At 39.7% G+C, this 21,823-nt stretch overlaps 1 protein-coding gene across 1 annotated transcript in view; it reads right to left on the bottom strand.

Moving 5' to 3' along the window:
* Positions 1 to 11,646, bottom strand: part of greb1 (growth regulating estrogen receptor binding 1) — a 184,012-nt gene extending 172,366 nt beyond the window's left edge. The window contains exon 1 of the mRNA XM_039748922.1: positions 11,460 to 11,646. The gene's annotated coding sequence lies outside the window, so the exon portion shown is untranslated. The remainder of the gene's footprint in view (positions 1 to 11,459) is intronic.
* Between the last annotated feature and the right edge of the window lie 10,177 nt (positions 11,647 to 21,823).

Here is a 21,823-nt window from a genome sequence, read left to right as displayed (position 1 = left end):
AAACCTAGTTTAGTTTTCATTTTGTATCTAAGATGCTGTAAAGATTTTATGTATTATATGTTATCCTGTTTCTTTGTTTTATTGAACCGTACATTAAATGCTACATGTGCATTTTTTCATATTTTTGTTTGTTAATTAAATGTCTATTATGATGACACAATGGTTAGTGATGCTGCTTTATGGACTCAGCATCTTGAGTTTGAATTCCCTGTCTGCTCACTGTCTATATTGAGTTTGCACTTTTTTCCTTTGGCCATGTGGGTTTTCCTCTGGGCATGCAGGTTTGCTAAAGAGACCGTTTCCTGCCTTACACTGAGTGCTGTTGGGATAGGCTTTGGATCTCCATGACCTTAAAGTAGATAAAGTGTGTTTAAGAATGTTATGCATGTTATTATTTTAAAAGCATCTGGAGTGCCGGACTGGCCACCTACCCCCGAATTTTCTCAGCAAGTTCGAGGACCTGCTTGCAGAGCTGGATGCAGGTTAATATCACACCCCGGATGGAGAAATTGCAAGTTAAAGGCCTTACTCAAAGGGATTATTTTAAATCCTCTAAACATTTACATGGGCGCTTCGTACAGTCAGTGTGGTTTATTATGCCATGACTGAGCGTATGATCAGGTAAGATGGTGGCATATTTTGCATTATCTAGTTATGTATCTCATGGTCTGGAATCCCTACAGATTTTATTTTTTCTCCAGCCGTCTGGAGTTTTTTTGTTTTTTCTGTCCCCCTTGGCCATTGAACCTTACTCTTATTCGATGTTAATTAATGTTGATTTATTTTGTTTTATAATTGTGTCTTTCATTTTTCTATTCTTTAATATGTAAAGCACTTTGAGCTACTGTTTGTATGAAAATGTGCTATAGAAATAAATGTTGTTGTTGTTGTATCTTATATTTTTTTAGCAATGTAAATGTTTTCTATGCAGTAATTTTTTTTAATGAAGTGTTTTTGCTGTTATTTTTTTTACTTAGAATTATTTAAAATAGCATGTTACAATCAGATATGCTGCTCCATGGATCCATTGTCCTGGGTTCAAATCTTATGCCCAGATGTTGTTTGTGTGGAGTCTGCATGCTTTTTCTAATCCTTTGGAGGTTTTCTTCCATGTAAGTCTTGTGTGCCAGGCTGATTGGGTAATCCTAATTGATTCTGTGTGAGTATGTGTGGGAGTGGGACCTGCCCCAGCCAGAGCTAGTTGCTACTGGGGTGTGCTCCAGCCCCTCACAACCTATATTGGATTAAGGGGATTTGAGGATGTTGTTGCATGTTGCAGCTTTTGTTGTAGTTGTTTGTTAAAATTAAAAATACAGATTCGTATTGTGGGCGGCACGGTGGCGCAGTGGTAGTGCTGCTGCCTCGCAGTTAGGAGACCTGGGTTCGCTTCTCGGGTTCTCCCTGCGTGGAGCTTGCATGTTCTCCCCGTGTCTGCGTGGGTTTTCTCCCATAATCCAAGGACTTGCAGGTTAGGTGGCTTGGCGATTCTAAATTGGCCCTAGTGTGTGCTTGGGTGTTTGTGTGCGTCCTGCGGTGGGTTGGCACCCTGCCTGGGATTGGTTCGTGCCCTGTGTTGGCTGGGACTGGCTCCAGCAGACCCCCATGACCCTGTGTTTGGATTCAGCGGGTTAGAAAATGGATGGATGGATTCTTATTGTTTTTTGTTTTAATCTTTATAGGCACGCTTCTCACATTTGTTTCTCTGTATGCTGTGTAAACAGAGGAGTTAAGGGCTCAGCAGGCACATTAGATATATGTCCAGTGACAATCCATCTGTCCCAAGAAGATGAGAAGACAGTATAATGAGAGATGATAAGCATGGTAACCATGAAGACAGCACTATTATCTTCCCTCCACACCTCCTTTGAAATTGAAGATAACAATTTCCTGATGGATGTAAGTGATTTAAAATATTTGTCAATTCTTTATTTGTTGTGTTCAGTTTGTGTTGATTATTGTGTAAGTCTCACCCTCGTTATTGCTAAACGTTTAACTTTTAACCCACACAGAAATTTATCAAGCTTCCAACTGATGTGACCTGCACTATTTTGTGATAGGTGAGAGGACACCAGATAAAGGATTACCCAGATAAAACGCATGTGGACGTGAACATGGACAGAACATGAAATTACTACTCTCATTTCCCAGGCAGGAACTTGAGCCATATATACACACACCAAGGAAACTAAGGAAACTACAAGCCGTTTTTAATGGGGCATCCTTTTCCATAGTTAAAAATGGCATTATCTACTAAAACATTAAATATAATAAGCTGTTCAGTATTGTCTTAACAGGATCATGTGTCCTCTCCATAATAAAGACTTTCATGGTAATATCTATTTCATTCTCAAAGTTTATACCTTCACCCATATAGGGTACAGTAAAAATGATAATTATAACCTAAATTATTTTTCTTTGGCCAGCAAACTCGCACTTTAGTATTATGATATTCCCTTCACTGCTCAACTAAGTGATGTTACTGTATGTCCATAAATGTGGTCATAATGTTCATTGTTTATATTGGGAATGTAGCCATTGGATGAGATTGGAGTCATTTGCACTACATTACAATATCAGACTAGGAAAAGTGTAAATGAGCCGGTAATGGAAACATTGATTTCAGGAAGAGAAGAATATATAGATGAATTCAGTGGTGGGCTGTAGGAAATATAAACCAGACGCTTGGTCCTCTTTGAAAGCAATTTAGTTGAGGATGGCAAATTAGTATAAAGCAGTAACAAGAGCTTCCAATATGAGCTTCAAACAATTCAACAGGAATACCACATTTATTTTTCATGTGTCAATATGTGTGCATTAAAAAGAGAGAATAATGAAATGTGTTAGACCATTGTCAGGGATACCAGTTCTATCAGAGATGCTACTGGATGATTAAGGTAGAAAACAGAAGATTCGTTTTCACATGGACTTCAAAATAGACACTCTTCTGTTATTTTAGCCCATTGACCTTTTAAGATGGACATAAAGGATTTACATTAAACTAAGATTCTCCCTTAATATTTCATTAAGGAATAATTTGAGGGAGGCATTAATGATGAGTGAGAATTACAAATGAACGCTTCTGATTATCAAGCAAGCACCTAGGATTTCGGATGGTGCCGGATAGCCTTCTTTATGAAGTGTGCTCAGTCTCCTCGTCTTAGTTAAATTTCTAGCTTCCTCAGAGTATATAACATGCCATATGGCTCACTGACAATTCTAAACAGCCCCAGTGCCAATATGGGTGTGCTAGTGTGACCCTTGCAATAGCATCCTGTCCAGAATGAGTTTCTGTTTTGTGTCCACCCAGGCTCTGATATGCTCCAGCTTCCCTACAACCTCATCTAGAACAAAACTGAAACAGAAGATTGATGGCTAGAAGGATGAATGATTTGCTTTGCAGATCTTTTTTCAGTTCAGTGAATTTGTACTTTGCCTCACGTCACTCTGTGCTACTTAACACTATTGGGATGCAGAAGAGGACACACAAAATTCCCAGTGTCCTAGATTTCCTTACTGCAGTTCTTCTTCTTCTTCTTCTTCTTCTAGTATTCCATCATTAAAGTTAACTGTTCTCCATTAGTGATATAGTACATGTGATGTGCAAACACCCTGAAAATAATATCTTTAAACACTTTTAACATAGGGCAGCTTGGTGACACCGTGCTTAGCACTGCTGACTGACAGATGCAGGGTCTTTGGCTGAAATCCCAGTTGTCTGTGTGGATAGTGCATAACCTCAACATGTCTGTGTGTGTTTTTCTTCAGTTACTCTGGTTTTCCTCCCCAATTCCAAAGATTTGCACATTAGATCCAAATTGGCCATGTGTGAGCTCAGGTGTGTCCATAAGAGGAAATTTATTGGAATTCAGTGTAGACCCAATGTTACCAGGATAACACCAAAATTCCACGAGACAGAATTGAATTAAGTGAGGTTTTTTTTTATTCTATTAAACGTTATTCTAAGCTTACAAAAAGCGTGGCACAGTAGGTGCTGCAGCTACTTCACTGCTCCAGGACACTGGGTTTAAAGCTCAGCCTTGTCACTTTTGGCATTTGTGTAGAGTTGGCATGATCCTCCTATATTCTGGCTTTCCTCACACATCTAAAAGATGTGCTAAATTTGTTCAGAGTTAACATGAATGGGTGCATTAGTATGCCCTGTGATGGACTTGCACCCCATCTAAGAGGTTTGGGCCTTGTGCCCAAAGTTGCTGGAATGCACTTTGTGTTGGATTAAATGGGTTCAGAAATTGAATGGACGTTTAATATGCAATACTTACTGAATTTTTTGCATAGGGTGGCTTAAAATTAACATTTGACTTCATCCTTAACAGCTGAATTGCCAGTCTGTGACAAATGTACCCCTTTTATGTCGCATATAAAGGATTAACCATAAATTACTCTGCAAATTATTTCTGCATTGCAAGATACTTACTCTACTCTGTATTCCAAGAAATGAAAAGGCTGATGCATTTGATGATTTTTTGATTTTTTCTCCAGCCGTCTGGAGTTTTTTTGTTTTTTCTGTCCCCCCTGGCCATTGAACCTTACTCTTATTCAATGTTACTTAATGTTGATTTATTTTGTTTTCTTATTGTGTCTTTTATTTTTCTATTCTTTATTATGTAAAGCAATTTGAGCTACTGTTTGTATGAAAATGTGCTATATAAATAAATGTTGTTGTTGTTGTTGACAATTATAGTACAAAACTGCAAAGTAGTTAGTTATTCTAGAAAATCAAATGTATGTAGCATTATACATTTGACATTGGATGAAGACATTCTAACAGGATTGTACATAAGACTCACCTCATACTGCATATTTCTGTTTTTAGCTTTACAAGAAGTTAAGGTAGAATTTTTGCCAGTAACCTTCAGTAATGTCTTCCCTTTTAGAAAGCTCTTTTTGTATCTCCAATAATTTTTACAAAAATATATGGAACTATTGCAGTACTAATTTTATCTAGGTTTGTCATGTATTACTTTTGTGGAAATTGAAAAGAGGTGTACATCTACAGAAGCTACATGTTACATGCCTAAAAACCTTCACAAAGACATTGTGTATGCCAGGCTATTTTCGTGTAACCCGATACTACATCTTCCACTAATGCTTGACCACATCTGCCTGGACACAAACTGTGACTGTGACTGTGACAAACTAAGACACTGTATAGATTTTGCTTGTGTAGTAGAAAGAGGGGAATAAACGCAGACAAGATCTCTATGAATCACTTTCATTTAAAGATCTCACATTGAAACCTAAGTGCATGTTCAAGAACCAAGAAGTCTTATTATAAAAACTGAACAAAATTATGGCATTATTGTCTTGCTGACCCTTTCTACTGGTATAATGACTTCAAGGCTGTCAGGTTAAACTTTGATAAGCTTGTGTGCTTTTCAATTCCCCCAAGCCATCTGGTTGCCTCTGTAGGCAGTGAACATCTGTAATCTTGGCAGCTAAAACGTGATTAGTAAATATTACTGTTGAATATTATGGCTATAGTTTGAAATAAAGACACACCAGTTGTTCAGTGGTGGTCCAAGGATACATTTTTTTAAATCACGCTTTAACATGTGTTTCTTGAATGTTAACTCAGTTCTGTTCCTCCAGTTTTTGTGTACTATACCTACAATGGAGTGACTTTTAAATCAGTATCTGTGAACTGTACAAAGCTTGTCACCCAAATATGAATTTCCCATACTATAATTCTGATTCTTTTTGTGGAATATTAATATGACAAGAGAACTGTACATGCCCTTCAAAAACTGAGAATGATAAAGAGAGAACATTGTTTTGTCTGTTTCTGGGAGCTAAAACTGATTAAGAGCTGCTTAGAAAGTCTGTGTTATTCAAAATATATACGGTATTATATATACTAGCCAATCTAAACAGCTTAACAACAAAAGAAACTGCAAAAAACGGGAAAAGCCCAATCAAGAAGGCTTAATTATCTACTGGCTAACTTGTCTAAGAAATGTAACGCAGGCTTTGTTACATACTTGAAGAAAATCGGATGCTGACAACATCAAGTCTGGTTCTGAGTTAAGGAGTCACACTAATTTGAAATTAAATTGCTCTTTCTATTTCCTGATGGAGGAATTGTTTCTAATTGCTAAAAATAAAACAAGCAAAGCCCAAAGAAAAATATTGCTCTTTAATTACATTGGCTTGATTGATACAGATACAGTATGCAATAAAAACAATAAACCAGTTAAATTCCAGGATGCTATTCTTTTGTATAGCATTCAGTAGCAACGATACTGTTAAAAAACTTTACATGATCAATTCAGAAATAAAAAAAAAAAACCCTGGAGTTGATGCCAGTCCATCAGGCTACATGCAATTAAGAGGCATCAGCTAATCTAACATGGCTAAGTTTTTTGGGAAAGAGAAATGAAGAAACAAAGTTTCTTTATTCAAATGAACTTCTTCTGTTTTATGAGTTCTAACCTCCAACACAATATAAATAGCCAAAGACCCAAGGGAGCAACTGACAAGAGCACCACACTGTACAAGATGTGCCAGGTAAAAATGAGCATTTTTCTTACTTGCTGCTCCGGCATCACATGAGAATGACCAGTGCCTTCCCATTGCATTCACACAAACCAGCACAAAAAAGCCATTGGAAACCCCCTCCCCCACCGGGTTAGCTAACCCTTCACGGTACACTAACTTTGTAACCTCCCCAATTCTGCATATGAAAAGGAAGCACGGCTTTTATAGCCTCTACTGGAGCCGTGAGGTGGGCCTATTATAGCAGTGGATAACTCAGACTCCCAACTCGTCATAACCATAGCCATTTGCTATTTCTTAATTAGCTAAAGCACTGATTTAAATGTTGTGAGCTCCGGAACACACAAGAGCAGAGATCTAATCAAAATATCATTCAAACTGGGTTTACAATATATCAGTGTCATGACCAAATAGCTCAATTAATTTTATTTTGAAAAAAAAAAGCACACTTCCACTCATTTCACTATATCACAAAATCACAAAATGACATGCACAACAGATACAAGGACTGTATTACAAAAGTGCAACTTGGATTTAGTTTACAGAAATTTTCACCTTTCTGTAGTTGTCTAATGCTAATAAACCTTCTGAACCATCAAACATCATATTTGCTTCGTTCAACCCCACTAAGAACATTTCAGAAGGTTGATAGTGATGTTGAAAACTTATAAACTAACAGAAATAGAAAGCATTTTGTCACACATGCCAACTAGACTATATATTCAGCATAAGTACAGCAACTTGTACGAGCTCAAATTGAAAAGTCCAGTATCTCTGATGGACATGGTGAGCTGCAAGATTCGACATTTTGCTACAGTAAAGTAGGGGAGAAAAATATTTATGTACTGCATTTCATGAAAAAACAACAATAATCTATGAAACTGTAATATTCTGTTTAGACATGGCTTGTGACAAAGAATTGCAATAGGTGAATGGGTAAGATGCCGAAAAAATGAAATAACTGTGGCTTAAAAATGAATTTTAAGATGTCTTGAATTATATTTTAAGTTGAACTCAGTTATGGATAAATACATCACTTCTACTACATATTTAAATATATTTTCAGACATCTAAAATGTATCAGAAGATATTTCAATGTGACAACCTGACCACTTTAAGATTTATCAAATTCATTTCTAGATATGTAAAAAATAGCTTTGTGTGATTTTGAAATAAGTTGAAATGCAACTTGAGATATCTTAATATAACTTCCTGCACTTTTTGAGATATCTAAAATGACTTCCTATAAAATTTGTCATGTTTTAAATGACTTCCTGTCATACTGACAGCTCTTGAAATGCATTTGACATATCATGAGTTGCACAAAACGTTAATTAAATATATCTGAAAATATACTTAAAATATCCCAAAATCCAGGGGAGTATATTCTAAGATATTTCAAAATTTGGTATCTCAAATACATCTAATATATCTGAACATGATCTGCCTGTTATTTGTGGCTTAACCAAGGTATCTTAAAATGGATTTCACCTCCACAAAAGATATTTGAAATGTATTTCAAGGTACTGTAACTCTAAATGACTTCCTAGTTATTTAACAATATCTGAAATAACATTTTAATATCTCAATTTTTATTTCTATATATCTGTAACACATTTTAAGACATTATTAAAAAGACAGGTAATTATATAAGGTATGTAAATATAACATTAAAGCTAATGCATATGAACTTCCAGAAATCTGAAGCAATCTATTTTAAATATATTAAATACATTAAATAATTACTTCCTGCACATTTTGTAATGTCTAAGAAGTATTTGGAGATGTCTTACAATAGATAGTAAGTGCAAACTGAAAGAACAGGAAATGACTTTGAGATATTATTTAATGTATTTAAGATATATGAAAATGCAAGAAAAGGTTAATTTGAGAAATCTTGAAATATATTCACTGGAGATTTGGAGATATCTGAAAACACATTTTAGATATCTTGAAATGCATTTATGATATCTCAATGTGTGTTGCAGGTATCTTAAAAATTTAAAAAACTTACTTTGTAATATATACTACATTTTCTGATTTCTGAAACTTGTTTTAAGACCTCTCTATATGTTAATTTAGTTTACAATAGAAACACACATACCCTATACAGCTCGCATTAGCATGAATGTATAGTAGAACACAAAAATAGAGATATTTGCCTGTTTACAGGGATGACATTTTATTTATGATTGTATGTATGCATTTCTATCTATCTATCTATCTATCTATCTATCTATCTATCTATCTATCTATCTATCTATCTAAATTGATGATATTCAAAACAAATCGTAATAAGATTAAAAACACTTTACCCACTGATGCTTTGCTAATGTTTAAAGTCCTAATTCATAGCAGACTGAAAGTGCAATTTGCTTAAAATTGAAATGATAAGTCAGCTTGAAGATTTTCAAGAAAATATAATTATTTTCAAAAAATACAGCTTGTCTTTTAATATAATTATAATTAAAGGTTTCTATAAAAATAATGTCTATCTATCTATCTATCTATCTATCTATCTATATATCTATTTTTATTGTTATTCTTCTTGTATATTTATGTTTCCTTTTAAGCTTTATAAATGTTTTGATGAGATGAATTAACTGCTAATATACTACAAGGGGACATGAAGATAATTTTGAAAGAGTTTTATTATTGTATTGGTAGACTTTTGTTTTTGGAGTTCTTTATTTACTTGCTTTTTGCTTTTGTTTTGCTTTATTTATATGTGTTTTTCTTTGTTACTAAGATGCACTGTGGTTTAGTGTGTGTAAAGCATTAGAATGGAAATTAAGAAAAAACTCATTCAGTTGCCCCAAATGTGCATACACTTACAAAATGCTAGCAGTACAGTACATGTCAACAGTTTGCTTATTTTTATGTAAAAGGGTATTGAATGCTAAATTCCCAAATTCACTCAAATAATAAGGAGGCTAGTCTGGTTATAGGTCACATTGCAGGGTTTAAAAGGTATTTAAAAAACATTGTTGATTGTCTTTGTCACAGTGCAGAACAAATAGAAACAAGCAAAATAATGCAGACCCCACAGTATTGTTAGATTATGCACTGCCATAAAACCTCTCACTTTTGTCAATAAGGTTTTTGCAGACATCAACTTCCAAGACTTCCAGGATATGTACAGTAGCAGGATTTTTTGAGGGAAAAATATTCAGACACAACATAAGGAGAGATTTGCCTTGAGATGAGCTTAAAAGAAACATATTTTCCTGTGCTTGATCCTACTTTCAATCAGTCCTATTCATCACTATACTCTGGCTCTTGTTTTCAGTCAGTATTTCGCACTAGAGGGGGAGCCAAACTACTGTTCAAATAACCAGGCAGCCAAACCTATGGAAAATTCTTACCAGACACTGAAATCAACAGACCTCCAGTTAGCCTCCTGAGAGTGCCGGTAATAGAGCCAGGCAAAGAACTCAGAGGGAAATTATGGCTTCATATGAACTCATATATTAATATCAACTCCTCACTGTAATCGAGGAAAAACAGCAGCGACACACAAGACAGCTGATTGACAGTGGGGCTAGAGCGTAACCCAATGACACTGAACAATCAGCACACATTGACGGAGCAACCAGAGTAAACGAACAATACAGAGCAGATTCAAAAAGCTAGTCAGGGGATTATCAAGACGTCAGTCGTGCGTTGTGACGTGCAGGTTTTCTGAGCATTTACGTTACAACTGACATTAGACTGTCATTATCATGTTCACAGTTACTGGTTACTTGGGAATAGAGTCTTGGCGCTGGAAGCGTGCAATAATGTAAACAGTTACCTTAGATGCGATGAGAACAAACTCTTAGCGGCCCAAATACAAAAGCGAAAGACAATGAACATAAAAATCAGTCCGGCAGTGAAGTGGGTCGTTTTTCAAAAGGGAAGACTACTGTTGTACAGTGAATCTGTATAGATGGATATTTTCCAATCGGTGTATAGCAGCTCCAATGTCGATGGAATCTGTGCAGGTATTCTCTTTCACTTACAACACTATGACTACCCAATTTTTCTAAACAATCATGACTTGATATGATATATATATATATATATATATATATATATATATATATATATATATATATATATATATATATATGCGTGCGTGTGTGTATAACGTTTGATTTTGGACGTCTAATTGTAAAGTGACCTGTTAAACCATAACTGTATTATAGTAATAAAAAAAAGTTTGAAAACTGCAGCGGGCTTGCGCTGTCCCTCAAACTTACACTTTTCCGTTTATTCTCCTAACAAATGTTTTCGTCTAGATACTTACTTTGGAACATTTTAATAGGTAGTGGACATCTCAGACAGAAAAAAGCACTTCGAAAAAACAAGTCATTGACCGAAACTGAATCAGTTCAATGGTGCATATTTTTAATTTTAGCTTTGGAGAAGGGTGAGATACGCACACCCTTCTTAAATGTCTTATAAAACAGGCAGCATATCTCAGTTTAAACGTCTGACCGTTGAAATGTTGTGCCAAAATTTGGTGAATTAAGCCATAATGCTTAAGGAACGAGATGTAAGTATGTAATTCTCACATCAGTCAATTATGGATGCTTTACTGTAGAAGAATACGGGAATGTGATGATCATGTTTATGCACTAAATTTTACGGGGCACTTAGAAGTCTTCAGTAAACATTTATAAATAAATTTAAAAAAGTGTAACATCCGCCGAAAAATAAATACAAAACTTGCACCACTGCATTAATGTGTGCGCAAGCATAAAAGTCGCTTTACACGTGCTTGTCGGAAAAGTATTCTTTAAATGAAATGGACTTGCTCTTTTACGCCTATCCTCACGTCTCAAAGATTTTGTCACAACCACCTACAGCAGTGTTAGTAGGATTTTTACAGAGTGATATTAAAGGTAAAAAATGACAGATTACTCACATTGTGCTTTTCCCAGGGAGTAAAAAATCAGTTTTACCTTGAATTAAGCTAGCTGCACTCTCGCCGTAAGGAAACAGTCCAGAACAACTCTCTCTTGTCTCGTTCACCATTTAAAATATTCGCCGATCGATACAATCTGCTTTAAAGGTCCGACTAAAAATTAAAATACGCAGTCGATTGTCCAACTACTTCGCACCATCCTGGAGGGTTCAGTTACTTCAGCTCGCGAGCCTCCCCACTCTGAACCGCCTTCCCAAACTCTAATTTGGTGTATTACCTAGCGGAGGCGTGGGGAAGGGCGGGGCATCGAACCTGAGGACAAGGCGCGCTCGTGTCGTCCCGCCTCCAAAACGGAGACAAAGATACTCAGTAAAGTGAAGGCGAATGGGCATTGCAGCTGGACGTTCCAGTTGATACACCATAAGGTTGTAGAAATAATAAGCCCAGAATAGAGGATGCAGAAAAATAGTGTACTGTATAGCCCTACCTTTAGACACATCGAGACAATCAGACTCTGACAACTAGCTGTTTATTTGACATACAGTAAGTAAAGGCGTTCAAGTAAAGGTTATCTGTAAAAAAAAATAATCTTAGAGTCATAAGGCTTTAATGCTTTATAACATTAAACTGCAGCTCTATGGACGAAAAAAAATATTGTTGATGTTAAAGGTCAGTGGAGAAAATCCTGATGCATTCATGTTGAATAGAGAGAAATAAATAGTCAAATAGAAGCTCTTTACATCTGTTCTGAAGAGACCAATACAGTAGCTGATAACGACTGTCACAGTATTGCCTAAAAAATTGCAGTAGACCAAAAGTGCTACATTTTCAGCTTTGGTTTAAAAGCTTTCCTTTTGCTAGTGCAGACAAGCAATTATATAGTCTAGGGACCTGTATCTGAAGCCTCAGCCCACTACATTAATTTTATTTATCCTTGGTCTCTAAGATGGACTACAATGTATTTTCTGAAATGAGTACATTGGTAAGTTGTAGTCAATAGACAAAGGTGATGCCACCGAAGACCTGATATGTTAAAAGATGATAAAAAATTTCTGTAACCCTATCTGTAAGCTGAGTAAAGTCTTATGAACATCGATTCTATGGCCTTACTTGTTTCCAAAAGTCTACGACTATAATGATTTACATGTGTCCTGTTTATGTCATTTTGACTTCGAGCCTGCAGTTAATTCAAAATAATACTGAAGGATTAATACCTAGAACTAGGTAGCATTATCTTTATACAGTAACTCCCATCCTCAAATATTTATGCTAACTTCCAGTCAAGGTTAGAGTGGGGTTCACAGTTCTTCTCCTGATGTATAAATTAGGGAATTGCTCCATACTCCTATTTCCCTTGCAAAAGCTATTAATGTCTATACTCCATGTGTTACAGTACCACTATGCATGGCTTTGTGTCACTCCAAGAGAAATAAAACTGTTGTTGAAGGTAAAGCCTTCACTCCACTGCTCATAGAATGATTTTCCTGTAAAAGTAACTGATGCTTTGTTGTTCCAGTAAAATCATGCTATACAGTTTATTGAAGAATGGCTAGGGAGAAGCTGTGTGGCAACCTAGCCAAGGTCATGTAAACTTTGACTTGCCTGTTCCTAATGAGTATTAACCCCATAGTATTGTCTTCTCTTTGTAAATGGATCTTATACTTAGACTCTGTAATGTGTTAGTGAGACCATATCTGGAGCATTGTGTGCACTTTTAGTCACCTCATAACAGAAAAATTCAGAAGCTGTACACAGACAAGCAGCAAATTGCACCCTGTAACTAAAGGGTATGTCCTGCACAAAGAAACATCTATATCTATAACTAATTCAAGTTTTTTAAATTCTCAAAGGCATCAATAAAGTTCTTCTCCTTGAGCTGCCACCTTATCATGGTGCAGTGGTTTGTGTGTCCAAATGATCCTAGGAGCTCTGTTGTCGGGGGCTTTATGCACCTGGTAGGGTCACCCAAGGCAAACTGGTCCTAGGTGAGGAACGAGAGAAAGATTAGTTCAGAAAACCTACCATGAAGAATAAAAAATTTGGACGTAGTTTTCCCTTGCCTGAACGCGGGTCACCGGGGGACCCCTCTGGAGGTGGGGCTTGATGGCAAGCACCTGGTGGCCGGGCCTGCACCCATGGGGCTCGGCTAGCACAGCCTGAAGAGGTAATGTGGGTCCCCCTTCCCATGGGCTCACCACTTATGGGAGGAGCCAAGGTGGTTGGGTGCAGTGTGAATTGGGTGGTGGCCGAAGGCGGGGACCTTGGCAGTCTGATCCTCAGCTACAGAGGATGGCTCTTCGGATGTGGAATGTCACCTCACTAAAGGGGAAGGAGGCTGAGCTAGTGCGCAAGGTTGAGAGGTTCCAGCTAGATATAGTTGGGCTCACCTCAACGCACAGCATGGACTCTGGAACCAATCTCCTTGAGAGGGGCTGGACTCTCCACCACTCTGGAGTTGCCCCTGGTGAGAGGCGCTGAGCAGGTGTGGGCATACTTATTTCCCCCCGACTTGGAGCCTGTTCATTGGGGTTCACCCCAGTAGATGAGTGAGTAGCCTCCCTCCGCCTTCGGTTGGGGGGATGGGTCCTAACTGTTGTCTGCGCATATGTGCTGTACAGCAGTCTGGAGTACCCACCCTTTTTGGAATCCCTGGAGGGGGTGCTAGAGGGCACACCTTCTGGGGACTGCCTCGTTCTGCTGGGAGACTTCAATGCTCACGTGGGCAATGACAGTGAGACCTGGAAGGGTATGATTGGGAGGAATGGCCCCCCCGATCTAAACCCGAGTGGTGTTTTGTTATTGGACTTCTGTGCTCGACCGTAACGATTGTCCATAACGAACACCATGTTCAAGCATAGGGGTGTCCATATGTGCACCTGGCACCAGGACACCCTAGGCCTCAGTTCGATGATCGACTTCGTGGTCGTGTCGTCGGACTTGCGGCCACATGTCTTGGACACTCGGGTGAAGAGAGGGGCGGAGCTGTCAACTGATCACCACATGGTGGTGAGTTGCCTTTGATGGTCAGGGAGGATGTCGGTCAGGCCTGGTAGGTCCAAAACATATTGTGAGGGTCTGCTCTGAACATCTGTCAGAGTCCCCTATCAGAAGTAGCTTCAACTCCCACCTCCGGCAGAACTTCGACCACGTCCTGAGGGAGGTGGGGGACATTGAGTCTGAATTGGCCATGTTCCATGCCTCTATTGTTGAGGCAGCTGACTGGAGCTGTGGCCTTAAGGTGGTCGGTGCCTGTCGTGGCGGCAATCCTCGAACCCGATGGTGGACACCGGCGGTGAAGGATGCCGTCAAGCTGAAGAAGGAGTCCTACATGACCCTTTTGTCCTGTGGGACTCTGGAGGCAGCTAATAGGTACCGGCAGGCCAAGCAGAATGTGGCTTCGGTGGTTGCTGAGGCAAAAACTCGGGCGTGGGAGGAGACCTCCTCAATCCCATTAACATGCCTTCCAATGAGGAAGCAGAGCCTGGTGACTCAGAAGTGGGCGCTCCCATCTCTGGGACTGAGGTCACCGAGGTGGTCAAAAAACTCCTTGGTGGCAGGGCCCCGGGGGTAGATGAGATACGCCCACAGTTCCTCAAGGCTCAGGATGTTGTAGGACTGTTCTTGGTTGACACACCTCTGCAACATTGCATGGACATCAGGGACAGTGCCTCTAGATTGGCAGACCGAGGTGGTGGTCCCCCTCTTTAAGAAAGGGGTCCAGAGGGTGTGTTCCAACTACAGAGGGATCACACTCCTCAGCTTCCCTGGAAAAGTCTATTCGGGGGTCATGGAGAGGAGGGTCCATCAGATAGTCGAACCTCAGATTCAGGAGGAACAGTATGATTTTCGTCCTAGTCGCGGAACAGTGGACGAGCTCTACACCCTTGGCAGAGTCCTGGAGGGTGCATGGGATTTTGCCCAACCAGTCTACATGTGTTTTGTGGACTTGGAAAAGGCATTCGACCATGTCCCTCGGGAAATCCTGTGGTGGTGCTCCGAGAGTATGGGATACCGGACCCCCTGATAAGGGCTGTTTGGTCCCTGTACAACCGGTGTCAGAGATTGGTCCACATTGCCGGCAGTAAGTCAAACCCGTTTCCGTTGAGAGTTAGATTCTGCCCGTGCTGCCCTTTGTCACCGATTCTGTTCATAACTTTTATGGACAGAATTTCTAGTCACAGCCAGGGGGTTGAGGGGGTCCGGTTTGGTGGGCTCAGGATTGGGTCACTGCTCTTTGCAGATGATGATGTCCTGTTTGCTTCCTCAGGCCGTGATCTTCAGCTTTCTCTGGATTGGTTAGCAGCACCTCCAAATCCGAGACCATGGTCCTCAGCCAGAAAAGGATGAAGTGCCCTCTCAGGGTTGGGAGCGAGACCCTGCCCCAATTGGAGGAGTTCAAGTATCTCAGGGTCTTGTTCACGAGTCAGGGAAGAATGGAGCGGGAGATCGACAGGCGGATCGGTGTGGCGCCCGCAGTGATACGGGCTCTGCATCAGTCTGTCATGGTGAAAAAGGAGCTGTGCCATCAGGCAAAGCTCTCAATTTACTGGTTGATCTACGTTCCTACCCTCACCTATGGTCATGAGCTATGGGTAGTGACTGAAAGAACGAGATTGCGAATACAACCTGCTGAAAGGAGTTTCCTCCACAGGGTGTCTGGGCTTTCCCTTAAAGATAGGGTGAGAAGCTCAGTCATCCGGGAGGAGCTCAGAGTAGAGCTACTGCTTCTCCGTATTGAGAGGAGTCAGATGAGGTGGCTCGGACATTTGATCAGTATGCCTCCTGGAGGCCTGGTGAGGTGTTCCAGGCACGTCTAACTGGAAGGAGGAGGCCCCGGGGAAGACCCAGGACATGCTGGAGGGACTATGTCTCTCGGCTGGCCTGGGAATGCCTTGGGATTCCCCCGGAAGAGCTAGTAGAAGTGGCCAGGGAGAGGGAAGTCTGGGCATCTCTGCTCAAGCTGCTGCCCCTGCGGGCTGATCTTGGATAAGCGGAAGAGGATGGATGGATCAATAAAGTTAATTCAGCAGAACAATCTAGTTAAATAGAGCATCACTATTAGAAATCACTGGTGGATATTAAAAGGAAGTGTATTTCATACAAAAGCTCTGAAGCACTTCTTCACACAAAGATTCGTAGGAACCTGAAACAAATTACCAAGTCATTTAAATGAAACAGAAACCTTTTGAACTTTTGAAAAGTACCCTAATGGGATATTCAGACAGTTTAGGTACCTAAACAGGTTTGTTGATCTCTATGATCTCCTACTGTTTTTCCCATTTACTGTAAGTTGTCTGGAATAGATGTGGTCTATAGTTTTGTTTTTCTTTCCTTTATTGTTAGCTCAACTCAGTTCAGAATGCTGCACTTGCAGTGTACCATATTGTCACTTTATATTATCAGTATTATAAGCCCATACCTAATAAAGTTATTTTTACAACCTTATGACAATTTCCTCTCTGGCATTAATACAGTGTACCAAATATCAAATATATCCATACATCCATTCAATGAAAGTAACAGTTTCACTGTACTCTATACATATAACAATAAACTTCAACTAAACCAAACAAAAACATTCCCAACAGACCCTCCCCTGAATGAGTCGTCAGTTAGCATTATTTGATAGAAGAAGACCCTGTCCAATCTATTACGTTTTCCTCTAAGAATGCAGACATTAGTGTCCATTTTTACCTTTTTTCCACACTGACCTAGTGTTTTTAACCCCCTTAAAAGGTAAACTTTTGTAAACCTTCAGAGTCATATACTTGTTGTCATTGTAATGTATATACAGTATTACTATTTAATATAGAAATAATGATAGAAAAAATTAACAAAAGTATATTGTTAAAAAAAGCTTCTTTGATTCATCTGCAGCTTCAAAGTTTACAAACATTTTAAGCAAACAGTCCATTTGTAATACTAAAGTGAGAGTTGCCGCTGACATAGTCACCCCTGAAAAGCACTGTTAAACCATGGAAGACCCAAAGAGTGTCTGATCTAAAGAAAACATGCTGGAGAACTGAGTGTAAATGGAGGAAACTAAACTGATTATCCACCATAAGATATTGAAGGCTAAAATAACAGAATACAACAACATAGTCTGTCTTAAGAAGCTGTGCTATTTCTCTAAAATTATAAATAACAGTACTAGTAATCAAAGAGTTTTATTTTCTACAATTGATCGCCTGCTAAACTCAGGTCACTCAATGGAATGCCACCAAAAAACTTCCAGTGAAACTTTTGAGGCTTTTGCTATATTTTTTAATCACAATATTAATGATATTAAAAATAATATAATACATCTCCCCAATACTCTTCTTCTTCTTCTTCTTTCGGCTGCTCCCGTTAGGGGTGACCAGAGCGGATCAGCTTCTTCCATATCTTTCTGTCCTCTGCATCTTGTTCTGTTACACCCATCACCTGCATGTCCTCTCTCACCACATCCATAAACCTTCTCTTAGGCCTTCCTCTTTTCCTCTTCCCTGGCAGCTCTATCTTTAGCATCCTTCTCCAAATATACCCAGCATCTCTCCTCTGCACATGTCCAAACCAATGCAATCTCACCTCTCTGACTTTGTCTCCCAACTGTCCAACTTGAGCTGACCCTCTAATGTACTCATTTCTAATCCTGTTCATCCTCATCACGCCCAACGCAAATCTTAGCATCTTTAACTCTGTCACCTCCAGCTCTGTCTCCTGCCTTCTGGTCAGTGCCACCGTCTCCAACCCATATAACATAGCTGGTCTCACTACCATCCTCTAGATCTTCCCTTTCACTCTTGCTGATAACCATCTGTCACAAATTACTCCTGACACTATTCTCCACCCATTCCACTCTGCCTGCACTCTCTTTTTCACCTTTCTTCCACAATCCCCATTACTCTGTACTGTTGATCCCAAGTATTTAAACTCATCCACCTTCGCCAACTCTACTCCCTGCACCCTCACCATTCCACTGACCCCCCTCTCATTTACACACATGTATTCTATCTTGTTCCTACTGACCTTCATTCCTCTCCTCTCTAGAGCATATCTCTCCAGGGTCTCCTCAACCTGCTCCCTACTATCACTGCAGATCACAATATCATCAGCAAACATTATAGTCCACGGGAACTCCTGTCTAATCTCGTCTGTCAACCTGTCCATCACCATTGCAAATAAGTAAGGGCTCAGAGCCGATCCCTGATGTAATCCCACCTCCAACTTGAATGCATCTGTCACTCCTACCGCAGACCTCATCACTGTCACACTTCCCTCGTACATATCCTGTACAACTGTTACATTCTTCTCTGCCACTCCCGACTTCCTCATACAATACCACAACTCCTCTCGAGGCACCCTGTCATATGCTTTCTCCAGGTCCACAAAGATGCAATGCAACTCCTTCTGGCCTTCTCCAAACTTCTCAATCAACATCCTCAGAGCAAGCATTGCATCTGTGGTGCTCTTTCTTGGTATAAAACCATACTGCTGCTCACTAATCATTACCTCACTTCTTAACCTAGCTTCCACTACTCTTTCCTATAACTTCATACTGTGGCTCATCAATTTTAATCCCCTCTAGTTTCTGCAGTCCTGCACATCCCCCTTATTCTTAAATATCGGCACCAGTACACTTCTTCTCCATACCTCAGGCATCCTCTCACTTTCCAAGATTCCATTAAACAATCTGGTTAAAAACGCCACTGCCATCTCTCCTAAACACCTCCATGCTTCCATAGGTATGTCATCTGGACCGACGACCTTTCCATTTATCATCCTCTTCATAGCTTTCCTTACTTCCTCCTTGCTAATCCGTTGTACTTCCTGATTCACTATCTCCACATCATCCAACCTCTTCTCTCTCTTGTTCTCTTCATTCATCAGCCTTTCAAAGTACTCTTTCGGTCTACTCAACACACGTTTCCATCTTTATCCTTTATTACCCTAACCTGCTGCACATCTTTCCCAGCTTGGTCCCTCTGTCTAGCCAATCGGTACAGGTCCTTTTCTCCCTTCTTAGTGTCCAACCTCTCATACAACTCATCATACGGCTTTTCTTTAGCTACACCTCTCTCTTCACCTTGCCATCTCCTCTCTCTACTTTCACCTTGCACCTTATCTCCTTGTACTCTTGTCTACTTTGCTTTTTTTGGTACCATTTGATCCTTGGCTCTGCCCTCACTTTCTTCCTCTTCTTGATCTCCAATGTCATCATACAGACCACCATCCTATGCTGCTTAACTACACTTTCCCCTGCCACCACTTTGCAGTCTTCAATCTCCTTCAGATCAACTCTTCTGCATAGGATGTAATCTACCTGTGTGCATCTTCCTCCACACTTGTGAGTAACCCTATGTTCCTTCCCCTTCCTAAAATACGTATTTACCACAGCCATGTCCATCCTTTTGGCAAAATCCACTATCCTCTGACCTTCTTCATTCCTCTCCTTGACACCATACCTACCCATCACCTTCTCGTCTCCACTGTTCCCTTCACCAACGTGCCCATTGAAATCCTCTCCAATCACCACTTTCTGTCCTTTGGGTACACTGTTCATCACTTCATCCAACTCACTCCAAAAATCTTCTTTCTCATCCATTGCACACCCAACTTGCAGTGCATATGCATTAACAGCATTCATCATCACACCCCCAATTTCCAGTTTCATAATCATTACTCTGCCTGACACTCTTTTCACCTTCAAAACACTCTTGACATACTGTTCCTTCAGAATAACTCCTACCCCATTTCTCCTCCCATCCACACCATGATAGGACAATTTGAATCCACCTCCGATCCACCTGGACTTACTCCCCTTCCATTTAGCCTCTTGCACGCACAATATATCAACCTTCCTTCTCTCCATCATATCTGCTAACCCTCTCCCCTTATCAGTCATACTGTCAACATTCAAAGTTCCTACCCTCATCTACTCTCTCTTTACTTTCCTCCTCTCCTCCTGCCTCCGGACACTTCTCCCCCCTATTCTTCTTTTTCAGCCAACAGTAGCCCAATTTCCGCCAGCTCCCTGTTGGCTAACAGTACTGGTGACGGTCGTTGTTAACCTAGGACTCGACCGATCCGGTATGGAAATTTGTATTGCTGTCCGCATGTTGATTTGGCAAAATTTTACACCGGATGCCCTTTCTGACGTAACTCTCCACATTTATCCAGGCTTGGACTGGCATGAAGAAATACACTGGTTTGTGCATCCCCTGTGGCTGGGTTACATCTCTCCAATACTGATCCTCTTAAACCCCAGTACTCCATTTTAAACAAATTAAATTCTTTCACCAGGATAGATTTGCCTGATTTATATAAAACAATTCTCAAATGAGACTTTCCACCTGCGTCCTTGACCCAATACCAAGTTTTTTCAAAGAAGTATCCGGCATGCTAACAGATAGTGTTCTTGATATAGTAAATTCATCATTAGATACAGGGGTCTTCCCATACTGTCTTAAGACTGCTGTTGTTAAACACCTGCTCAAGAAAAATAATCTTGACTCCTTTGCTTTTGCAAATTTTAGATCTATTTCTAACCTGCCTTTCTTAAGTAAAATCCTAGAAAAGGCAGTCATTATGCAGGTAAATGATCACCTGTCCTTGACAAGTTTCAGTCGGGTTTTAGAACAAATAACAGTCCATAAACTGTGCTAGTTAAAGTAGTAAATGACTTGTGGGTAAATGCAGACAAAGGCTGTTTATCTGTTCTCATCCTCTTAGATCTGAGTGCCACATTTGATACTATTGATCACAATATTCTTAGAAATTGCCTTAGTCAATGGGTGGGCCTCTCTGACAGTGTCTTAAATTGGTTTGAATCCTACCTGGCAGGTAGAAAATTCTTTGTTAGTTGTGGTAATTATACTTCAAAGACACAGGATATTCTATATGGTGTTCCATAAAGATCTATCCTGGGTCTGCTGCTGTTTTCGATCTACATGCATCCATTAGGTCAGATTATCTCAAGGAATAATGTGAGCTACCACAGCTATGTTGATGACACACAACTATATCAACAGCGCCAAATGATCCCGACTCTCTTGGTTCACTGACACAATGTCTTACTTGTGTTTCTGAATGGATGAGTAGTAATTTCCTCAAACTAAATAAGGAGAAAACAGAAATTTTAGTGATTGGCAAAAATGGATATAATAAGTGTATTAGAAGTAAACTTGATCCATTAGGCTTAAAAGTCAAGACAGAGGTAACAAATTTAGGAGTAATTATTGACTCTGACCTAAATTTTAAATCACATATTAATCAGATTACTAGGACAGCATTTCTTCACTTAAGAAATATAGCAAAAGTTAGATCCCTTATAACTTTTCAAGGTGCTGAAAAATTAGTTCACGCTTTTGTTTTCAGTCGGCTAGATTACTATAACGCACTCCTCTCAGGACTATCCAAAAA

This window comes from Polypterus senegalus, chromosome 3 (assembly GCF_016835505.1).
Source record: "Polypterus senegalus isolate Bchr_013 chromosome 3, ASM1683550v1, whole genome shotgun sequence".
Classification (NCBI taxonomy): Eukaryota; Metazoa; Chordata; class Cladistia; order Polypteriformes; family Polypteridae; genus Polypterus; species Polypterus senegalus.
This window is presented reverse-complemented; position numbering and strand designations above follow the sequence as displayed.